At 38.3% G+C, this 18,205-nt stretch overlaps 1 long non-coding RNA gene across 1 annotated transcript; it reads left to right on the forward strand.

Moving 5' to 3' along the window:
• Window positions 1–313: 313 nt before the first annotated feature.
• Window positions 314–13,903, forward strand: LOC125453904 (uncharacterized). The gene is made up of 4 exons (XR_007247897.2): window positions 314–1,196; window positions 1,561–1,649; window positions 4,294–4,373; window positions 6,164–13,903. It is a non-coding gene; the product is annotated as an uncharacterized LOC125453904 (long non-coding RNA).
• Window positions 13,904–18,205: the final 4,302 nt, after the last annotated feature.

An 18,205-nucleotide genomic window follows, 5' to 3' on the forward strand; every position in this document is an offset into this window, starting at 1 on the left:
ATTTTCAAGCAAAACGTGGGAGTCTTTTTAGGAATGGCCCTTGTAGACTGTTCTCTCCCAGTGTCTTGTGATTTGCAATTTAATTATCCTGATCTTTAAGGACTTGGTTTTAAACAGCAAACTCTTAAGATTATTCAAACCACCGTTCTGACCCTCTAACCCCAAGTAACCGATCTAAAAATGATGGGTGTGGGCATTGGGCGGTGTGAAACGCACTGGCGGCCAAAGGGTTAACGCATTAAGTTGACGAATTCACATGGGAAATAAAAGAATACCTGGTTTTAACTTAACCACGACCCACAAGGATGGGATTTCGTGAGGTTGTTGGGATGAAGCAGCGCATAGATTTGGGTTTATGGGGTGTGGTTGCCAAATGCCTTATGTTTGTAAGTGCTCATGTGCGTTTATCCGCGCCACTGTGTCTGTGCGCTTTTCCCCTACTTTTACTGACTGGTTGTACTTGTCCGAATATCTGCTTCTCACCGTTAGTCCAAAAAAGCTCAGCCTCCGCAATGCTACCATTGGCTCTGTCACAGCCCCAAGCGTTCTGACATGTCGCTAACTCCTGTTTGGTTAATTAAGTTTTCAATCAGCAGACAGAGGGTGATAAGACATCGGATTGATAATTCATCGAAGCCCGTCCTCTATTATCGCACGAATGGGAGGGACGCTGAGATCTTTTCCTAAGCATGTACAATTTATGAGATGTTGTGGTTTCTGTAACGAAATATAAGTGAGCTCCCTAGAGATCTGAAAAAGTCTTGATTCCCGAGATGTCTCTTTTTTAACTCCTGTAATTATTTCAACATCAATGGTTAAGGGTAGCTCAAGCTGCTTCGTTATAACGACTGGATTTATAAATTGTTTGAACAAAATGACCTGGTTAAGGGGGATTCTGTCGAAATGTAAACCAAGTTTATGGAGTTTCACAGCAAAATCTCCTCCATTCCTGTCCGAGGGAAGTTCTGTGCTCACTGCCAAAAGTTTATCCAAAGCTGAAGCCAGAAATCATTCTATTTTTTTCAATATAAGAATTCGATAAATCATTTTTCTTAATGTTGCAACATACAAGTTAAAAGAATACCCAGGATGGATATAAAATGGCGAAAATTGAGTCAAACTCCTGCCTCACTCGCTTACAAGGAACAATTGATTCTAATAACGCTGCCTCTTTTTACTTGGAATAAATTCTGACTGTATGTAGCTCTTTAAAATGAATTTTCCTTTTGATGCATATTGCAAATGCTTTTGTTTTGTGAGAGTTTGGAAGGTGGTGAGCAAACATATTGCATTAAGCTGTATTCTTCAGAAAAAAAACTATTTTCAGTAAGACAAAGTTTTAAAAATGATAAATTGTGCAAGATTCAGTAAGTTGTAGGGTGTAATCTTTTGAGTAGAATGTAGACTGATTTTCCCTTGAGCATAATTCTAATAATCTTTATTTAACTTAGTATTCACCACTGGTTTAAAAATCTAATGGCTAAAGAGGCTAGTGATTCACTTAAAATGTGTTTTTCAGGCTGCTTCATTTGTGGTACTTTTGCATTATTTTTCATTTAGATGGTAGACCGATGACCTAATTGTGGAAACTCTTGTCGAGAGGTTTATTGATCTGACAGAATGAAGGACTTTATTTAACATCAGCAAAGGTACAGTCATCAAATGGCATTTCTGCAATGTTGCAATTTCCGCATATACTTTTGCAAGTATTAGGATGAACTCCTTTAACCATTTTCAAGTCTACCAAGTTACCAGCAATATCATATAGACGAAGAATGTTCTACATTCGATTAATGCCGATTAAATGATCTCAGCCAAGGTGGCAATTGTAATTGGTTTCAGGGCTCCTGGCTTAAAGAATGGAAAATTAGCCAAAGTTCATAACAGCCAGCATGAGTGGCCATGTGTGGTCATCAGGTGAGGGCAGGGCTTCAGTTGATTGATGTTTCTTGTGGCCACATGGTCTCTGCCACTGCCAAGACATGTATAAGAATAATGATCACTTTAAGGGAGATACTGCGCGGCAGAGAGTGTGTGAGGAACTGTTCACCAGCAAGAAATGAAGATACTTAGAAGAACAGAAATAATGTTGGTGATTAACAATGAGGAAGAAGTATTAAAACAACAAAATAAACACTCTGAGGTGTTTTATAAAGAACAGTCTGATTTTTAGGTGACACTGATTTTTAAATAATTAGTACTGAGATATTTGTAATTTATATGTGGCCCATTTTTAAAGGAAAGACAAAAAAAGAGCACAAGTTAGCCTATAAAATCATTCATATCTGAATGACCTTTTCTTTTACTGTGTGTCATTAAGCACATTCTTTTCAGTCATTTACTTTTAAGAGGAAAACTGATAGTGATGCTTCAATTCAAAGAAACACACAGAAGTTCTGCACATCATCTGACTAATCCTAAATACGAATAGCACATAATTAATCGCTCCCCCAAGTATTCATCCCATTTCTCCTTCTATATTCTCACACTGTCCTCCTCTTTTCCATATTCAACCCTCATGTTCCTCATTTGCTGTATTAAAAAATTCTAAGCTCTTTGCAAATTTCATTTTCTAAACCTAAGTTTATGTTCCCTAGTTCTTACATTTGTAGCAATGTCAAACACAGTATTAATCTTCAAATTAAGTATCCCTTCAGTACTATTGAATAACTTATCTGAGCCTTCTGTTCTTTAAAACAAGTTATCCCAGGCTTTTCCACTTCTTATAATTCAAATGTCAAAGCTAGACAATGGTTAGGTTTTCCATTTCATGACTGCTCCTGATGTACAGACAACCTTGCTATGGCACAGTGAGCAGGATAATATACAATGCCCTCATGGCAGCCAACTAGTGCCTTGAGCAAATTTATTGTCTCCTTGTGAAATATGCGTTCGTGGTCTCTTGGTATGCTTGTTAGTTTTACTTACTGCTTCTGCTCACGTTCATTAGGGTCCATAAGGATATGCCCGTTTTCCTTGTTCAGTTTTCAATATAATGTCCTCTGCCATTGAAGCCATTTGGTTTGTGTTGTCACTTTTTAAATTCATTTTGCAAATGCCCACTTTTCAACTCATCTGATGAATCAATTGTGACTCCTTTTTTCGGCCTTTGTTGTAGTTTTTAGACTGACATGGTGTTCTGCATCATGTGCTTTGTGATGGGGAGGAACATTTGCAAAAAATCTTTTATCTAACTTTCAGGGGTTGGTGGGAAACCTGAGGCCAGGACCCAATTTGGTGACGGTGACAACTACAGCCCAAACACAGTTTGGTAAAATGTGATCCAGAATGGGTGAAACCACCATTTATTTCAGTTTTGGAGCAAAGCTACTAATGATACAATTAATAATAGTGCCTATCTGAATAATTTAGGTTAATCTGAAGGAATTTTGCTTTAAGTGATCTTTTCTTTTAAGAAATCTATATTACAAAGCACAATTTTTTTGGCAATTGCCCACTTTACATATATGCAGCAGATAATTGTAAACATTATAATACAATCTGTTAGGCATGTCACTGTGTTTGATACAAATTTATCATAACAATCCGTGAGAACATGTCGAAAATGAGCAGTCTTCAGTTCAGCAAGCTTGAGATGATAACATAAGAGAGGGCTTTTTACAAAACAAATTAACATAAATTTGACTTGGTATCTAAAACCTTAATTCTCACTAACACTGCAAACAAAGTGTGTTTGTAGATTCACATTTTGTGAATGTTAGGGGTCCCAGTTGAGATACAAAAGCGATCAGAATACTTGTCCTCACTGAAAGCACCGGTATTGCTTTTAAATGCTGTTTCAGGGCCCATCTGGGTCAATGTAAGATTGGTGTCAGTTCATATAGACAGGAAGGGTCATAAGGCAGGCACAGATTTGCAAATGGAAGTGGAAAGCAGTAGCATTTGGGAAGCTCTTTGTTGATTTCACTCCATGTCACTCAGTTTTTGAAGGCAAATCTATAGCTAGTTAATTAGTCCCAGCTTCTTCGCAACAGTGTCCCACTCCCTCAAACCTCCCAAGATGAAGTGGTTAGCCATGATTTATGTGAGATATTTCAATAAATATTTGATTGAATGCAGAAATGGTTAACTGGAGCGACAAATTGCACCTTTGTGTCTCTTATCAAAGTAAATGTATAGAATGAAAAAATTGTACTTGCTATTGTCATTTTCTAAGATTCTTCAAATATTAAACCTTGTGGCATAACTGTTGCTAATATGCACCACTTTGACAGAATTTACAAAAATACATTCTGTCCAGCTGTTGCCATCTCAAGTTTCCTTTCTTTTCAGAAGGATGAAACACATGCTGGATACAGTTCTGTGAGCATCAGTATATTTTGGCACCACATCTAAGCAGCCATACTTCATTTGTGAGTCTGATCTGTGAATCAATTTAATTGTGGAGGAAAGCATAGTTCACCTTGTTGGTGTCCTCATTGAAGCCCTTCAGGACACTAAAGAGCACTTAAAAATTATGAAACCTTATCTAGTGCATTCCTTCTCCGGCAAAGGATGCTGAGAAGGCATGTGGCATTCCCACAAATACCCTAGCTGAAGGTTTGCTCATTCGGCACTGAAAGCAATCAAACCTGGATATTTCCCGATCTCTGTTGCCTGCGGCTTTTTGTTACATATGTTATACTGGCTGTATTCGTGAAACTCAGTATTACAATGTGCTTGTTAAAGAAGCATTAACACATGCAAAGGACTTGTTTTGGACTGAAGTTCTGGATATTTGATATAGTGTGTGGTATACTTCCAAAATACAATGAGTGTATGCTTTCTTACCACCATATTAGATGCTTGAGTCCTTTTATTAGATATAAAATTGATATGGCACAATTGAGTTTCTAGCCCACAACCTTTGATGGACCATGGCTTCTTCCCGTTGAATAATGGCAAGTTCAAAGCCATTACCTTAGGGATTCATCACACACTCAAGTCACTCGTTCCAAACCCTATCGTCTTCGAATAAAGAACACTATTTGCAATCTCAGTGTCAAACTGGGCTTCTAGCTAAGTGTCCAGCCTGAGATCCTTTTCATCATGAAGAATGTTAGAGGCTATTTCCCTTAGTATTTTCTGGTACTTAACTATCCCATCTGCTATTGAAAATCATGCGTCCAATTTCATCACCTTGAGATTCTGTCACCTCATTGTTTTCCTGGATGGTGTTCTCTTTATCATTGACCATAAATTTTAGATTATTTGAAAACTCTGCTACCAGTATCCTATCCTGCAGCAGGTCACACAAACCCATCACTCCATCTATCCTCATTCTCCTTGGTTCCTGGTTCCTCCAGTGCCTCAAATTTAAAAATATAATTTTTTAAAAAACTCTTTTCTTGGCTTTGTTGTTTTATGTCTGTCAACCCCATGGTCCCTGGTTGCTCTGTTCCTCTTTTTTAATCTCTTGCATTTATCTACTTACCTTCAACCCAGTGGTCACGTCTTAAAGTCTCCTGACACTGCACGGTCCTCAAACTTCTGACTTACCCGCTGCTATCTCCTCATTTAAGCAAATAATTTCTTTGCTTGATCTTGAACTTTTGTTCACCTCTACTAATATCTCCTTTTGCAGATCAGCACCCAGTTTTAACCAATTGCTTTTCTAAAAGCAGCTTGGGACATTCATCTATCTAACGGTGTGTTACAAATGTATGTGTTTCATCTTAACAGAGACACTAAACTGTTTATTTCAAGGAAGATAATATTACTCCCAAAATAAAATAAATGAATTCCATGCAAACATTTTAATGTTCATATACTAATATGCATACTGCATAATTTAATGTCATGTAATTATTGACTGAACTGTGGAGGAGGAAAGAGAGCAGAAATGAACTTTTAATGACTTTGTTCTAGGATTATGGATTTATTTGTGTCGAGACATGTTTATATGAAAGCACCAGAACATCACTGTATCTGAAGATCAAAAAGATGGCTTGGTAATCTGACCAACATAATTGCTGGTAGAGACATTTGTCTAGCCTGACATTATGAATGTGTTGTTCAGCTTCAGCAGCCTACCTGAATTCTGTTGAATGTAACTGAGGATGATCTTAGGTTATAAACTTGTCATTTGAATATATTTCACAACAATCTTCACAACACCTTCCCTGAAGTCAGAAAGTGACAAGCTTTTTATCTGATAATACAGCTAGCCAACCTCATGGAGTGCAACAACATCAGACAAACTCTCAGCTCCAATCCCTGTGGTGAGAGAATGGAACATCTACAGGAGATACACTTTGGAGTCGCAAAGAAACAGGAATGGCTCCAAAATGGCTGTAGTTCTCTTTGAAGCCAAAGGTGGTCCTTGCCTGGCACTCGTAAGAGTACTCTCCACCCCTGCAGTTCCTATGATGTTATCTTACATGTCCTACTGTGTGCAACATTATCAATTTTATAACAGTTGTTGAGGGAACCTTCTGCTATTTAAGGAGTATGGTCATGAGATTCTATCAAACATTTTAGAAGCACACAGCATTAGTGAGATAATTAGTGGACAAGGAACTGAGAAACTATACTTTGAAACTTCATTAGTTGTGTGACATATTCATAAATTGCCTGTTTTCAAAAGCAAAGCAGCTCTCCCCATCTCAGTTCAGCAATATTTAAAATCATCTTCACATTGCATGAAAATAAAAGTGAGCAGCATGTGCGGCTATTAAGCAAGATAATGTATGGTCTATTATATTTCCGTGATGTATGACAGTCAAGAAGAACATGCCATCAGTCATGGCCGCACATTTTAATTGATTATAAATGGCATGACAATTTGTGAAACTTCTGGCCCTTCACTCTCTGTCATTTAGATCAAGAGTTTCAAAATTTTTTCTAATGTATTGCATTTGATCTGGAGGCATAACTTTGTCATTCTGACTTGTTAAGGGGAAGAAAAAAAGGAACAGCTGGCTTGGTCATCATTATGTACAAAGTAGGCAGTTTTGTAAATTAATATAAAGGGAGTAGCTATCACCCGAAAGCACTTAAACTGACCAGGATGCAAAAAAAATGTGTTGGATGAACACAGGACCTATTGTGGTGACACATTTTTTTATTAAAGTATATCTTAGGAACAACTTCAGCAGTCGGGATTAATGCAAAATTATTTCCATCTCAATTGCCATGTTTACCCTTCCCTGTCTCCATCATTAATGCCTTGCTGTTAGCCAAGTTCCCCTTAATTCAGCCCTTTAAGTAATCAGTGGCTAAAATTTTTTTAAAATGCTGTACTTAAAGTGATGAATTTCCAGTGGAAGTGGTAAATTTGAAAAGTAGGTCAGCGAGCAACATTCACAGGCCCACTAGGAGTTAAATTCTTGAAGTTGCATTTTTGTAGAATTTGCCAAATGATTATTTAAATGATGAGATTTCAGTGAATGTTACAAATCTAATTATAATATTACAACATAGGAGATTTACATTAGTTGGAAAACTAACTAATGAATCTCTAGTTTGTGAAATTTAAATATTGCTCTCATAAAAAGATTACTGTATTGCCAGATATTCAGAGACCTCATAAATTCAATGCATTTGTGAAGGGAAAAAAAGAAACACTGCTTGCTTGAATTCCTTTAAGTACGAAAAGCTATGCTTAAAAGAAAAGCGTCAGCACTCACTGTATTAAAGTAACTCACATTCAGTCTGCTTTTATTTAAAGACCATGTGCTGTCCCAAATTTCTGGTATACAACTTAAAAAAAGTATCAAACTGCATTTATGTTAATGTTTCAATAAATTCAAATTCTGAATTAAAACTTTGAATATATAAGTATTGAAACAGCTGCCTTTATATGATAGATGACTCAAATAAGTACCTCTAAAAATTGTGGTTTGTCTGTCATTGGACTGTGAATAATTCCTATGTCTACTACTTTTATACCACCAGAGAAATCTGTCCACCATTAGTCTGCTCAGAGTTTAGTCACATCCATTAATGTCTGGAATGGTATGTTATTATTAGGTTACCAGGTGTTGGATTCACACCACGACAAGACTGTTAGTGATCACACCAGGAGTGGGCTGATGCCATCGCTAAGCAAAAGGACTGCTAACCCAGCACTCTTCATCTCCTCGAGGGCAATCAAGACTCTTAATAATTGAATTAAAGCTGACAAAGTATTGAAGCAATGCACAGAAAAGGTCCTCTTAAATCGCAGCTTGTTCAGTGTTGGGAACATTAGTGATTTGTAGCTACTAACCACTAGTCCACAGTCAGTCTGAGTAGCACGTACATGTCAAAGGTCACATTTACCCAATAAAGTGCCTTATAAAAGAATTTTACCAGTCATTTACTTCAAAACATTTCACTTTAGGTTCCCTGCTGGCCCAGTGGGTAAATAAATTGTGTGATGTGATATTGAAGCATGCAGATCAGGGTGGCTCCAGTTTTTATCCCTGTTCTGTGCTGACCTGACAAATCTGACTTGCTATAGGGAAGCAATGTGAATTTCAGTCACTGGATTAGAGAGGGGATAATCAGCAGAGCTCCTATTCCTGATCACTATCATATGACTCCAGTTGGAATGTATGCATTTGGATGCCAGGTGAGTATGGGATTAGGCTCCACTGTGATCTCTATCATATATAAATGGTTTGCAAATACTTAATTTTGATTTGGAGTAACTGTTGAACCCTCTATGCTTTGTGCCCATTACTTCCATCATTAATATTTTACAAATGTTTACACAAACTGTGTTAGAAAACTCGGTAAATCGCTTCAAAAGGTAGTTTGACTTACCAATAATGCACATGAAACAGAAGCCAAAATTATTTTAGTTCCTGAAGATTGGTCTATGGCCAAACCTCTTAATTGTTGCACATGAAAATAAACAAAAAAGAATCAAACAAAAAAAGTGTAATTTGTGTTAACAAGTCTATGATCAGATTGTTCACAATTTATCATGTTGTGCACTTTACCAAAATTGAGTCAATATTAGAGTAAGGTGAATGTTTAGCCAATATTTTTTGGATTTTCTGCTTCTGTTATGTCAGCATCACAGACTAACATCTGTATTCCACCAATTTTTTATGAATGTGGTTTAACAATGTGATAATGACCAAGTAATCTGTTTGCGTGATGTTGACTGAGTGATATAAATCGCTAGGACAGCAGGAATAACTCTCCTACTCATATACCAATATTGCCATGGGATTACTTACATCCACCTATACAGGAGATGGGAACCTCAGCGTACTGTATTTTCTGAAAGACAGCACCCCTCTGACAGTCTAATGTTCCCTTCGTACTGCACTGGAGTGTCAGCCTTGATGTTTCATTCTCAAACCCTAGACTGGGATTTGAACACAGATCCTTGTATTGAGAGGCAGAAGGGCTGGCAATAGATGACATTATTATCGACCCTGAATGAATTAAGTAAAACTGGCCACATTTCATAGATACCATAACCATTGTTTGAAATTGGATGCTATGGGATCTATAACTTGCAAATTTGTGTGTGTTCTTCTGTCTTCCACACCTCTTCTTAACTGGCTATAATAGTTTTACTTCTAAGGAACTAATTGACATAATATTGGATATATGATAATCTATTCACTATTAATAGCAATACTGTAAATTGCTTCTCAGTTATATGCTTATAATTTAGAAATCCTCCTACAATATTTCAAAAGTGGATGAGTTATGAAGGATTAAAAATGACTTGTTTTGACTAAAATTAAATGTCCTCTACCTAAATCCTGTACTCGATCGGCTTTGTCGTAACAGCTTACAATTGACTGTACTTTCAGTGAATGGTCAATAATCACAAAAAAATCCTATTGCTAATTCATTGCACAGTTTTTGTAAAATTGTTTTGATTAAGTCCTAGTTTGGTTGGCTCCTGAAATCTCTCTGAAATTTTATGACACCACCCCTCTAAGAAGTGATACTTGTACATATCCCATTAGGGTTGGTTTGCCCAGATATATAATTAGATTGTGACTTATACCCCATTGATCTGATTCACTTCAAACCTGTTTTGGTGATTTAAACCCTTCCAGATTTTTTATGATGTTGCCCCTTTAGAGAGAAGAACTTATACATATCTTAATGGGAGTGAAAGTAATCTACAGACCTGCTGATTGCCTAACATGTTCGTTGTTTGTAGTATGCTGTTTGTGACCAGCAGGCACCACATGGTATTTGCATGCTAAATTTTGCTGATGTGACCCTGTTGAAATGATTCTGTTGTTATAGATTGTTCAGGACATGAAATGGTTTTGGCAAAATTGAAGTCAACATAAAAACTATATTTGGCAACATATTAAATCAGTTGCTGATTTGCTGTCACCCAGTTTGCACGACCACACAAGATCAATTTTTAAAAATTATTATTCATTCATAGAGCGTTAGCTTGGTTCACTGGAGCAGCAGGGCAGCATGGTGGCTCAGTGTTTCACTGCCAGGGACCCGGGTTCGATTCTAGCCTTGAGCAACTCTGTGTGTAGAGTTTACACATTCACCCTGTGTCTGCGTGGGTTTCCTCTGGGTGCTCTGGTTTCCACAGTCCAAAGATGTGCAAGTTAAGTGGATTGGCCATGCTCAATTACTGTTAGTGTCCATAGATGTGCAGGCTAGGTGGATTAACCATGGGAAATGTAGGGTTATAGGAAAAGGGTAAGGGTGGATCTCAGTGGGATGGTCTTCACAAGAGCAGTGTGGGGGCTGAATGACCTGCTTCCACAGTGTAGCATTTCTATGATTTATTACCCATCCTTAGTTGCTGTTAAGAAGGGAGTTTCAGAATTTTAACCCAGCAACAGTGAAGGAATGGCAATATATTTCTAAGTCTGGATGGTGTGTGGCTTGGAGGGGAACTAGCAGGTGATGGTGGTGTTCCCATATACCTTTGTCCTTCTAGATGGTGCCGATTATGAACTTAGTGAGTCTTCGTGGGTTGTGGCAGTGTGTCTTATAGATGGTACATACTTCTGCTACTGAGACTTGGTGACAGAAGAACATTTGTGACTGTTTGTGTGTGTGGTATCAATCAATTGGACTGCTTTATTCAGGATAGGTGTAATGTTTTGAGTAATGTTTGAGCCAGAATCATCCAGGCAAGTGGGGGCTGTTCCATTATATTCTGAATGTGTGCCTTGTAGGTTGTGGACGTCTTTGAGGAGTCAGGATTTATGCAGTGCAGGATTTCTCACCTTTGAGCTGCTTTTGTAACCGTACTACTTGTATATCTCATCCAATTCAGTTTATGATCAATGATAACCCCAAGTTGGTGATATTCAAGGATTCAGCAATGGTAATATTGTTGAATGCCAAGGAGAATAACATTTAAATTTCAAACCCTCTTTGATGAAGCTAGTTTTGGTAGCCCATGCTTCCTGACATGTAAATAATGAATGTGTTAGTTCCAATTGGTGAGGTTTCAGCTTAACCACTTATCTTTCTCAAAAAGGGACTTTACATGTTGTCACTTGTTGAATTCAATTCAGGTTGATTTCAGCCCAATCCACAAACAATATTTCCTTACTTATGTTGACCTTTTCTGCTGTGACGGGTGCTTCATCTTTAAATTTTAAGGGTGTCATCACTCATTCTTCTAGGGAGGCACATTCTGATGCGAATAGGCTTATTCCACTCTCTAGGTTCTCACTGCTCTTTCTTAAAATCCTTAGAAGGCTGGATACCTTTTGCGCCTGGAGTGCACTGTTTGATCTTTTACCTTTTAAATTGATTTTGTTTTTATTTTAATAACTTTTTGTTTAAAAAGTTTGTATTGAGCACCTCTGTCTGAGATATTACTGCTGTTGTCCTCCTAAGTGATGGAGTTGAACCGTTCTAATTTCATATTCCCATCAGCCTGTCTCAAGACATGACCTTTTCATTCTGTGAATATTGTATTTCTGTTTCTCTGTCCATTTCCTTCAAACATGTTTTACCTTAAGCTGTACTGAGCAACAATAACAACTTGCATTTACAGCTTACCTTTCATATCGTGAAATATCCCAAGATGTTTCAGCAGAGCCTTTCTAGATAAAATTTGATGCTGAGAACCTTGAGGGGATATTAGGACAGGTGATTAAAAACTTGCTCAAAGAGACAGATTTGAGAAATGGAGAGATGGATAAGTTTTGTGCGATATTTCAGAGTTTAGAGCAATGTTTTCTAAACTTCTCTGATGTGATCCAATTTTAATGGCTCAGACTTTATGTGACCACTGGGAGGGTGTTCGTTTTAGCACTTGAGCGTTTGTCGGGGGTTTAGCTCCTGAGTGCTGTGAGGGGAGGAAGCTATTTTACCTTCTTATCTGGCAGACAGTCAGCATGGTGGGAATTGTTTAAATTGTTGAATTTATTTTAAAAGAAAACAATCTCTCGGCAGACATTTTTTTGCAGGAGCAATCTGGTTTCAAAAAACCTATTCGGCCACACTCACCATGAGGAAAAAGATGCTAAAATTTAAAAGGATTTTGCAGTTATTAGTATTCGTTCCAACTCCATAAAAGCCATTGTTGCTTTGGAGCTCAGAACCCCAAATTCCCATCTCCCGTATCACCCGGGACACAACCCACAGTTTGGGAAGCTTCAATTTACAGCCTAAGCATCTTTGAAGGAGAAAATGGGAGTGCATGAAGGCAAAATTCAAAGGGCATAGGATTCTCAAAGGTCTTTACAATGTTAGGATGACCAAAGCTAATTGAGAGTACAAGCTAAATACTTCCACAACTCAATTTTATTGTTTCCTTGGGTTTATAAATAAAGGCATAGAGTAAGGCAACGAAATGATGCTATATCTCCACAAATCATTGGTCACACCACATTTGGAATATTGCGTTCATTTCTGGGTTCCTTATTTAAGGAAGAATATTAAAGCCCTGGTGAGAGTGCAAAGAAGATTTACAAGAATGATGCTAGGAATGAGGGATTTTAGATGCAAGGAAGGATGAGAGAAATTGTCTTATTGTCCTCAGAACAGAGAAGATTAAGAAGGTGGCCTTACTGCAGTGTTCAAAATTATGAACAATTTTGACTGCACAAAGAAGAATATGCTGTTTCCACTAGTTGGTATCTCAGTAACTAATGGTCACAATTTCAAATCTGTCAGTGAGAAAGCTAGGAGTGAGTTGAGGAGAAACTTCCTTACTCAGAGAATTGTTAGGATTTGAAATGTGCTGCTTGGAAGAGAGGTGGAGATGAATTCTACAAGAGATTTCAAAAAGGATGGCTATATATTTTAAAGTGATGAATTTGGAGGGTGACAGAGATAGGGCTGGAGAATGGCAAGAGTTGGGTAGCTCTTTCGGGAGGTGATACAGATATGATAGGCTGAATGGCCTCCTTTTGTACTGTAAAACTCTATGATTCTATGATTCTAATTTCCCAATTTACACTTGCAGCTACAGCAAAGCTGTCAGAACTAAAGCCTCACACATATTATTTCTATAGCTCATGAATTACAGAGGTTCTGAGCAGTATCAGCTCAATGAGTTCTTCTTATAAGTGGTCTATCTATGTAGAAGAGGTCAGTTGTTTCTGCTACAAATGGAGGAGAAGCAATTCTAGAGTGCATAAAACAAAACAGTAATACTTGAAAATGAATGCACTGGCTATTCTGGAACTCCAGTTTAAGAGGTACAAGATGAGTCTGATCATTGTGTATCATTCAGAAGCTTTACTGTTTTGTTTCCTTCTGTGCAGGTAACTGCTCAGCCTTCAGCATCTGGTTGCTGTGGTAGGGCCAGAGGCTTAGCAGTAGAGTCCCAGCTTTGCATCTGTATAATATAGCAAAACGTGGATAATAAAAATGAATGCTAGAAAACATAAATTAACTTACCCGTCCAGCCATCTGTCAAATAAGGTATTTACTGCTGTGGCTATTTGAAATACTTGTGAATATTGTAAAGATTATTGTCATTTAAAGAATAAGCAATATCTTAACACTGGTAACACATTTTGTTATAAAACATGAAATAATTAAAACTGGCATTTTTCGCAATTCACTTTATTCTGGTTCTTTGTACAATGTACTCCCATTTTCTAACATTGTTAAGACATTTGTAAAGCCAATTGCTGCTTTAAAGAAATGACAGTTTAGAAACAAGTTGATTGTAACAATATCAGTCAGTTGACAAAATAGGAAAATGTTTAGTATCTGATCTATATTACGTGTGATAACTTGCTTATCTCTTCTTGTGCCTTGGCTGTCAGAATCACGGTAGCTTCACTGGAAAATGGTGTACCTGTCACACAAACATCCCTAACTACTCACTGGTGACATTACACTTGTTGTCCTGTCAGGCGATTAGCCTAACTGGGGAAAGCAGTCAAGGTGGTATGGTATGATCTTCAAACAAGCCTATTGCCAAATGTCAATGGATGTCATAGTTTCAACTTAATTCAAAGGTACTTGCTTGTATCTTACCAGGTTCTACCATGCCTTTAAACTCAACCTAATAATGAAGGGAAGATACTAAACAAGTATTTTGTGCCAATGTTTACTGTGCAGAAGAAAATGGAAATTAGAGTACGTGGGAAAATGAATAGCGACACCTTGAAGAATATCTATATTACAGAGGAGGATGTGCTGAGTGTTTTAAAACGCATAAGTGTGGATAAATCCCCAGGACCCAATTAGTAGGACTGATTAGGAATGGTCAACATGGCTTTGTGTGTGGGAAATTGTGTCTTACTAACTTGATTGAGGTTTTTTGAAGAAGTAATAAAAAGGATTGATAATGGCAGAGAGGTGAACATGATCTATGTGGATGACTGGTTGACACGGATGAGTTGGACTGAAGGGTCTGTTTCCGTGCTGTTTATCTCTTTGACTCTATATAGAACACTGCATTGTACCAAAATATGGCTTGGGATAAACTGGTCAGGGAAAGGAGAGTGAGTGCTGCAAACTGGAAGAACTACAGACTGGCCTCATGAGTTGAAGCTGTGATCAAGGAAGGTCAATGAATTGAGAAACCCTGAAATGAACATCAGATTGTACTAATTTGGACAATTTCACTTTTGGGTATGCTTACCCTCATAATAAGATGGCAGTATCATGCGTTGAGGGATAAAAATGACTCTTTCTATGAGTATAATGCTGTTTGTATATCATAACCATATGTTTTCTAAAGCCAGAAGATGGCAGACAGATGTTTGACATCTGTACTTGGGCCACAGTGATATTGTTTAAATTTTTGTAAATAGCAATAAATAAGCTGATATTGTGCATGGATTCTGATCTTACAATTCCCAATGTACAATCTTATGTTTCAATGATACAAAGAATACCTGTTCTCCCTGTTTGTTTCACTATGAAATTTACATTCAACAGATTACTTTTCTGTTCTCATGCTTTGAATAATCTGTCACAAGGCTTGGAGGGTGGAGTGAATGAGTAGATTCAAACCCATGGCTTCCTCAGCCTTGCATGAGTCAGAAGTAAAAACAAATCTACAAAAGGTTGAATAGTTCCCTGATAAGGAGGGAGGGGATATTGAAGGAATTTACCCTGGGCTGCTCACACACCATCTCAAACATCAAGAATCAGGAGGTGGCAAAGAGCACATGATACTGAAACAAGAAAAGCAAAGAAAGTGCCTTGGAAAAAGAAGATAAATACATCTGCTGCATTGTTAGCATGTAATAATGTCGTTCAAACTCACCTCCGCATCATTATAATTGCAGTAGACTGCTGAATTGTTAATATGCTATCAATTTAAAGTGAAGGTAAATCATTTAAAGGCGCCTAGTTTTAGGTTGGAAATGTAATTTTGAACCTTTAATACAAATTGCTCGATTTAAATGTGGTTTTTTTGGATCTTTATTTTGCCTTTTCTTTTGTTGAACAAGGAATTAGAGACACAGACATTTTTCTGATCACTTTGCAGAACAATCCTTTGTGCCAGAATCTCTGATGCTTGAAGCTAAAATGCCGTGTAGTATGTATAACAAAAGCAACATCAAAATTTTAAAGATACAATCTATACTGACTTTTCCCAGTAATAGTGATGCTTGAGGTTCTGTGATCCAAATCTAGAAAAATGAGCATTTGGCCAAATGATCACAAGGGTCCACAAAGATCCCTGGATCTTGGAAATACAGAAGAGGCACCTTCATATTGTGCATGGTGTCTGCACTGACTAAATGTTCATTGGCTTGACTGCTGTCCTTCATAAAGGCTCGTCTTCAAAACTTAATGGATTGAATCTTGTGCTTTTTGACTTGGTCTGAATTGTATTGAATTTTTTGGATGGTGTGTTGCCACGAGGCCTTGTGAGCTTTCTTGCCATACCTTACCAAAATTGCAGTGTTAATTAAAAACCAAAACCCTATGTCTTCTCTCATGTCTGATTCCAACCCCGTTTACCATGCACCATTCCCAGATGAACTCACCACTTGGTGGATAATTGCTAACGACCAGCATCCCTCGCAACTGTGCCATCTTTAAAAGGCCACCAAGTCACCTGGGAAAGTGCAGCAATCCAGCATTGATCATCGGTCACAAAGTAATGTCACAGCTGCCCATGGCAGAAAGCTAATATGGCTGACGGTCCCTCATACATGCAACCCTGTTGTCTCACCCTCGTCTCTATTAACTGCAATGACGTAGTTCATCTGGTCATAGCTATATCCTGTGTGACCATCCTCTAATTTGGTATTGCCCTGTCTCTAATGCCCATGTAGATCTGTAGCTTGACATTGTTAGTAGGGGAACTTACCACACAGGCAAAAAATACAAACATGAGCTTTTATTTAAAGACAGCAAAAGTGAATGCAAACAACCAATTGAGGCTGAGTTCATCTTGACAATGCAAGTCAAATTTCGCCCTTATGACCAGATACCATTTTACAGTGCATGAATGTCTGCTGCACTTATCTATTGGGAGCAGGTGTCAATGAGTTTCAGCCTGTAGCACCTGACACATTTGAACACTTTCACGGACTATCACCACTTCCTCCTCCCCAGAGTCCCCATTCTCCTCCTCACAAGGCTGCTTCGATTGCTCCAGTTCTCAACATCCAGCACATCACCTTCTTACCTGCTCCAACACTACTGGGCACAGTATGGCAGGACAGTCTGACAGTCTCTGGAGTTACTGGACTATCCCTCCACTACTTCTGTGCTGCCACCCTCAGTAGGCCCAAGCAATGGGACCTTATTATCAACAGCCATGTGCTCTGATATGTCATGGCCCTGGTTGAGGCATGGCAGCATTAAACTTCCACATCAGTCAATCGGTTGCAGTGGATAGCCCTTATCCCTGGTGATCAGCCTTGTAAGGCACCCGGACCATGAAACACAACAGGTACATGAGAGCCCTGCAGAATACACAAGGCAAAGCAGCTGCCAGGGTAGTGGGCATACACCTCTGGAAAGTGGTATCAGACACATTTGGAATTCAATGGACTGCGACCCTAAAATAGCTCAGGAAGCCTGAATGGAGCCTCTTTTCTGGGTCTGCTTTATTTTTTCTTCTAAAAAACTTGTTCAAAGATGTTACAATAAATGACTCCCAGCTGGGCAAGCCATCACCTGTACCAAGGTAACTCATTCCCCATTCTCACAGCTCCACTGTGAGATTAGTTAATGCTTCCACATGGGCCTTGTAGGGGTATTTATTGACGTCTTCCATAGCGTTGTGATACAGCCCACTTTGTGCCACGTGTGCAAGCCATGACATCCTGCATCTGGGGAACTCCACCTACATTTCTGCTGCAGTACTGACCCTGTCATGGGGAAATGAAATAAGCCAGTGCGCCTTTGTGCAGATTACCTCGGTCACTGTTCTGTTGAATTATGGATTCATAACTGAAAGACCCTACACAGGTTACACACTGCTCCCCGGTAGGAGTCAGTTGCGTAGACATTCAGAGAGGTGGTAAACTTCACCGCCAGCAGGTGAGGATGACCCCTACCCCTGCATCTCTTTTAGTGCCTTCTTACTTCGTCCATCCTATCTAAATCCATTCCTCCCTTTCACTACCCTACTATACCAACTCACTGTGTAACCACAATGAACAGACCTCAGGATGCATGCAGTGATAAGAATAAAGATTGATTAAACAATTTTTAATGCCCTTTGCAATCTTCAAAATATTGAAAAAAAACTTACGTTCATAGAATCCTTTTCAATCCATTTACATTTCTTTAACTAAATAAATCCTTCCAGCAACCATTTCATTTAATCGTAAATCCCTTTTTGCAAGATGTCTTGGTGTTCAAAAGACCATGTCAAAGTATC

This window comes from Stegostoma tigrinum, chromosome 7 (genome assembly GCF_030684315.1).
Source record: "Stegostoma tigrinum isolate sSteTig4 chromosome 7, sSteTig4.hap1, whole genome shotgun sequence".
NCBI classification, from domain to species: Eukaryota; Metazoa; Chordata; class Chondrichthyes; order Orectolobiformes; family Stegostomatidae; genus Stegostoma; species Stegostoma tigrinum.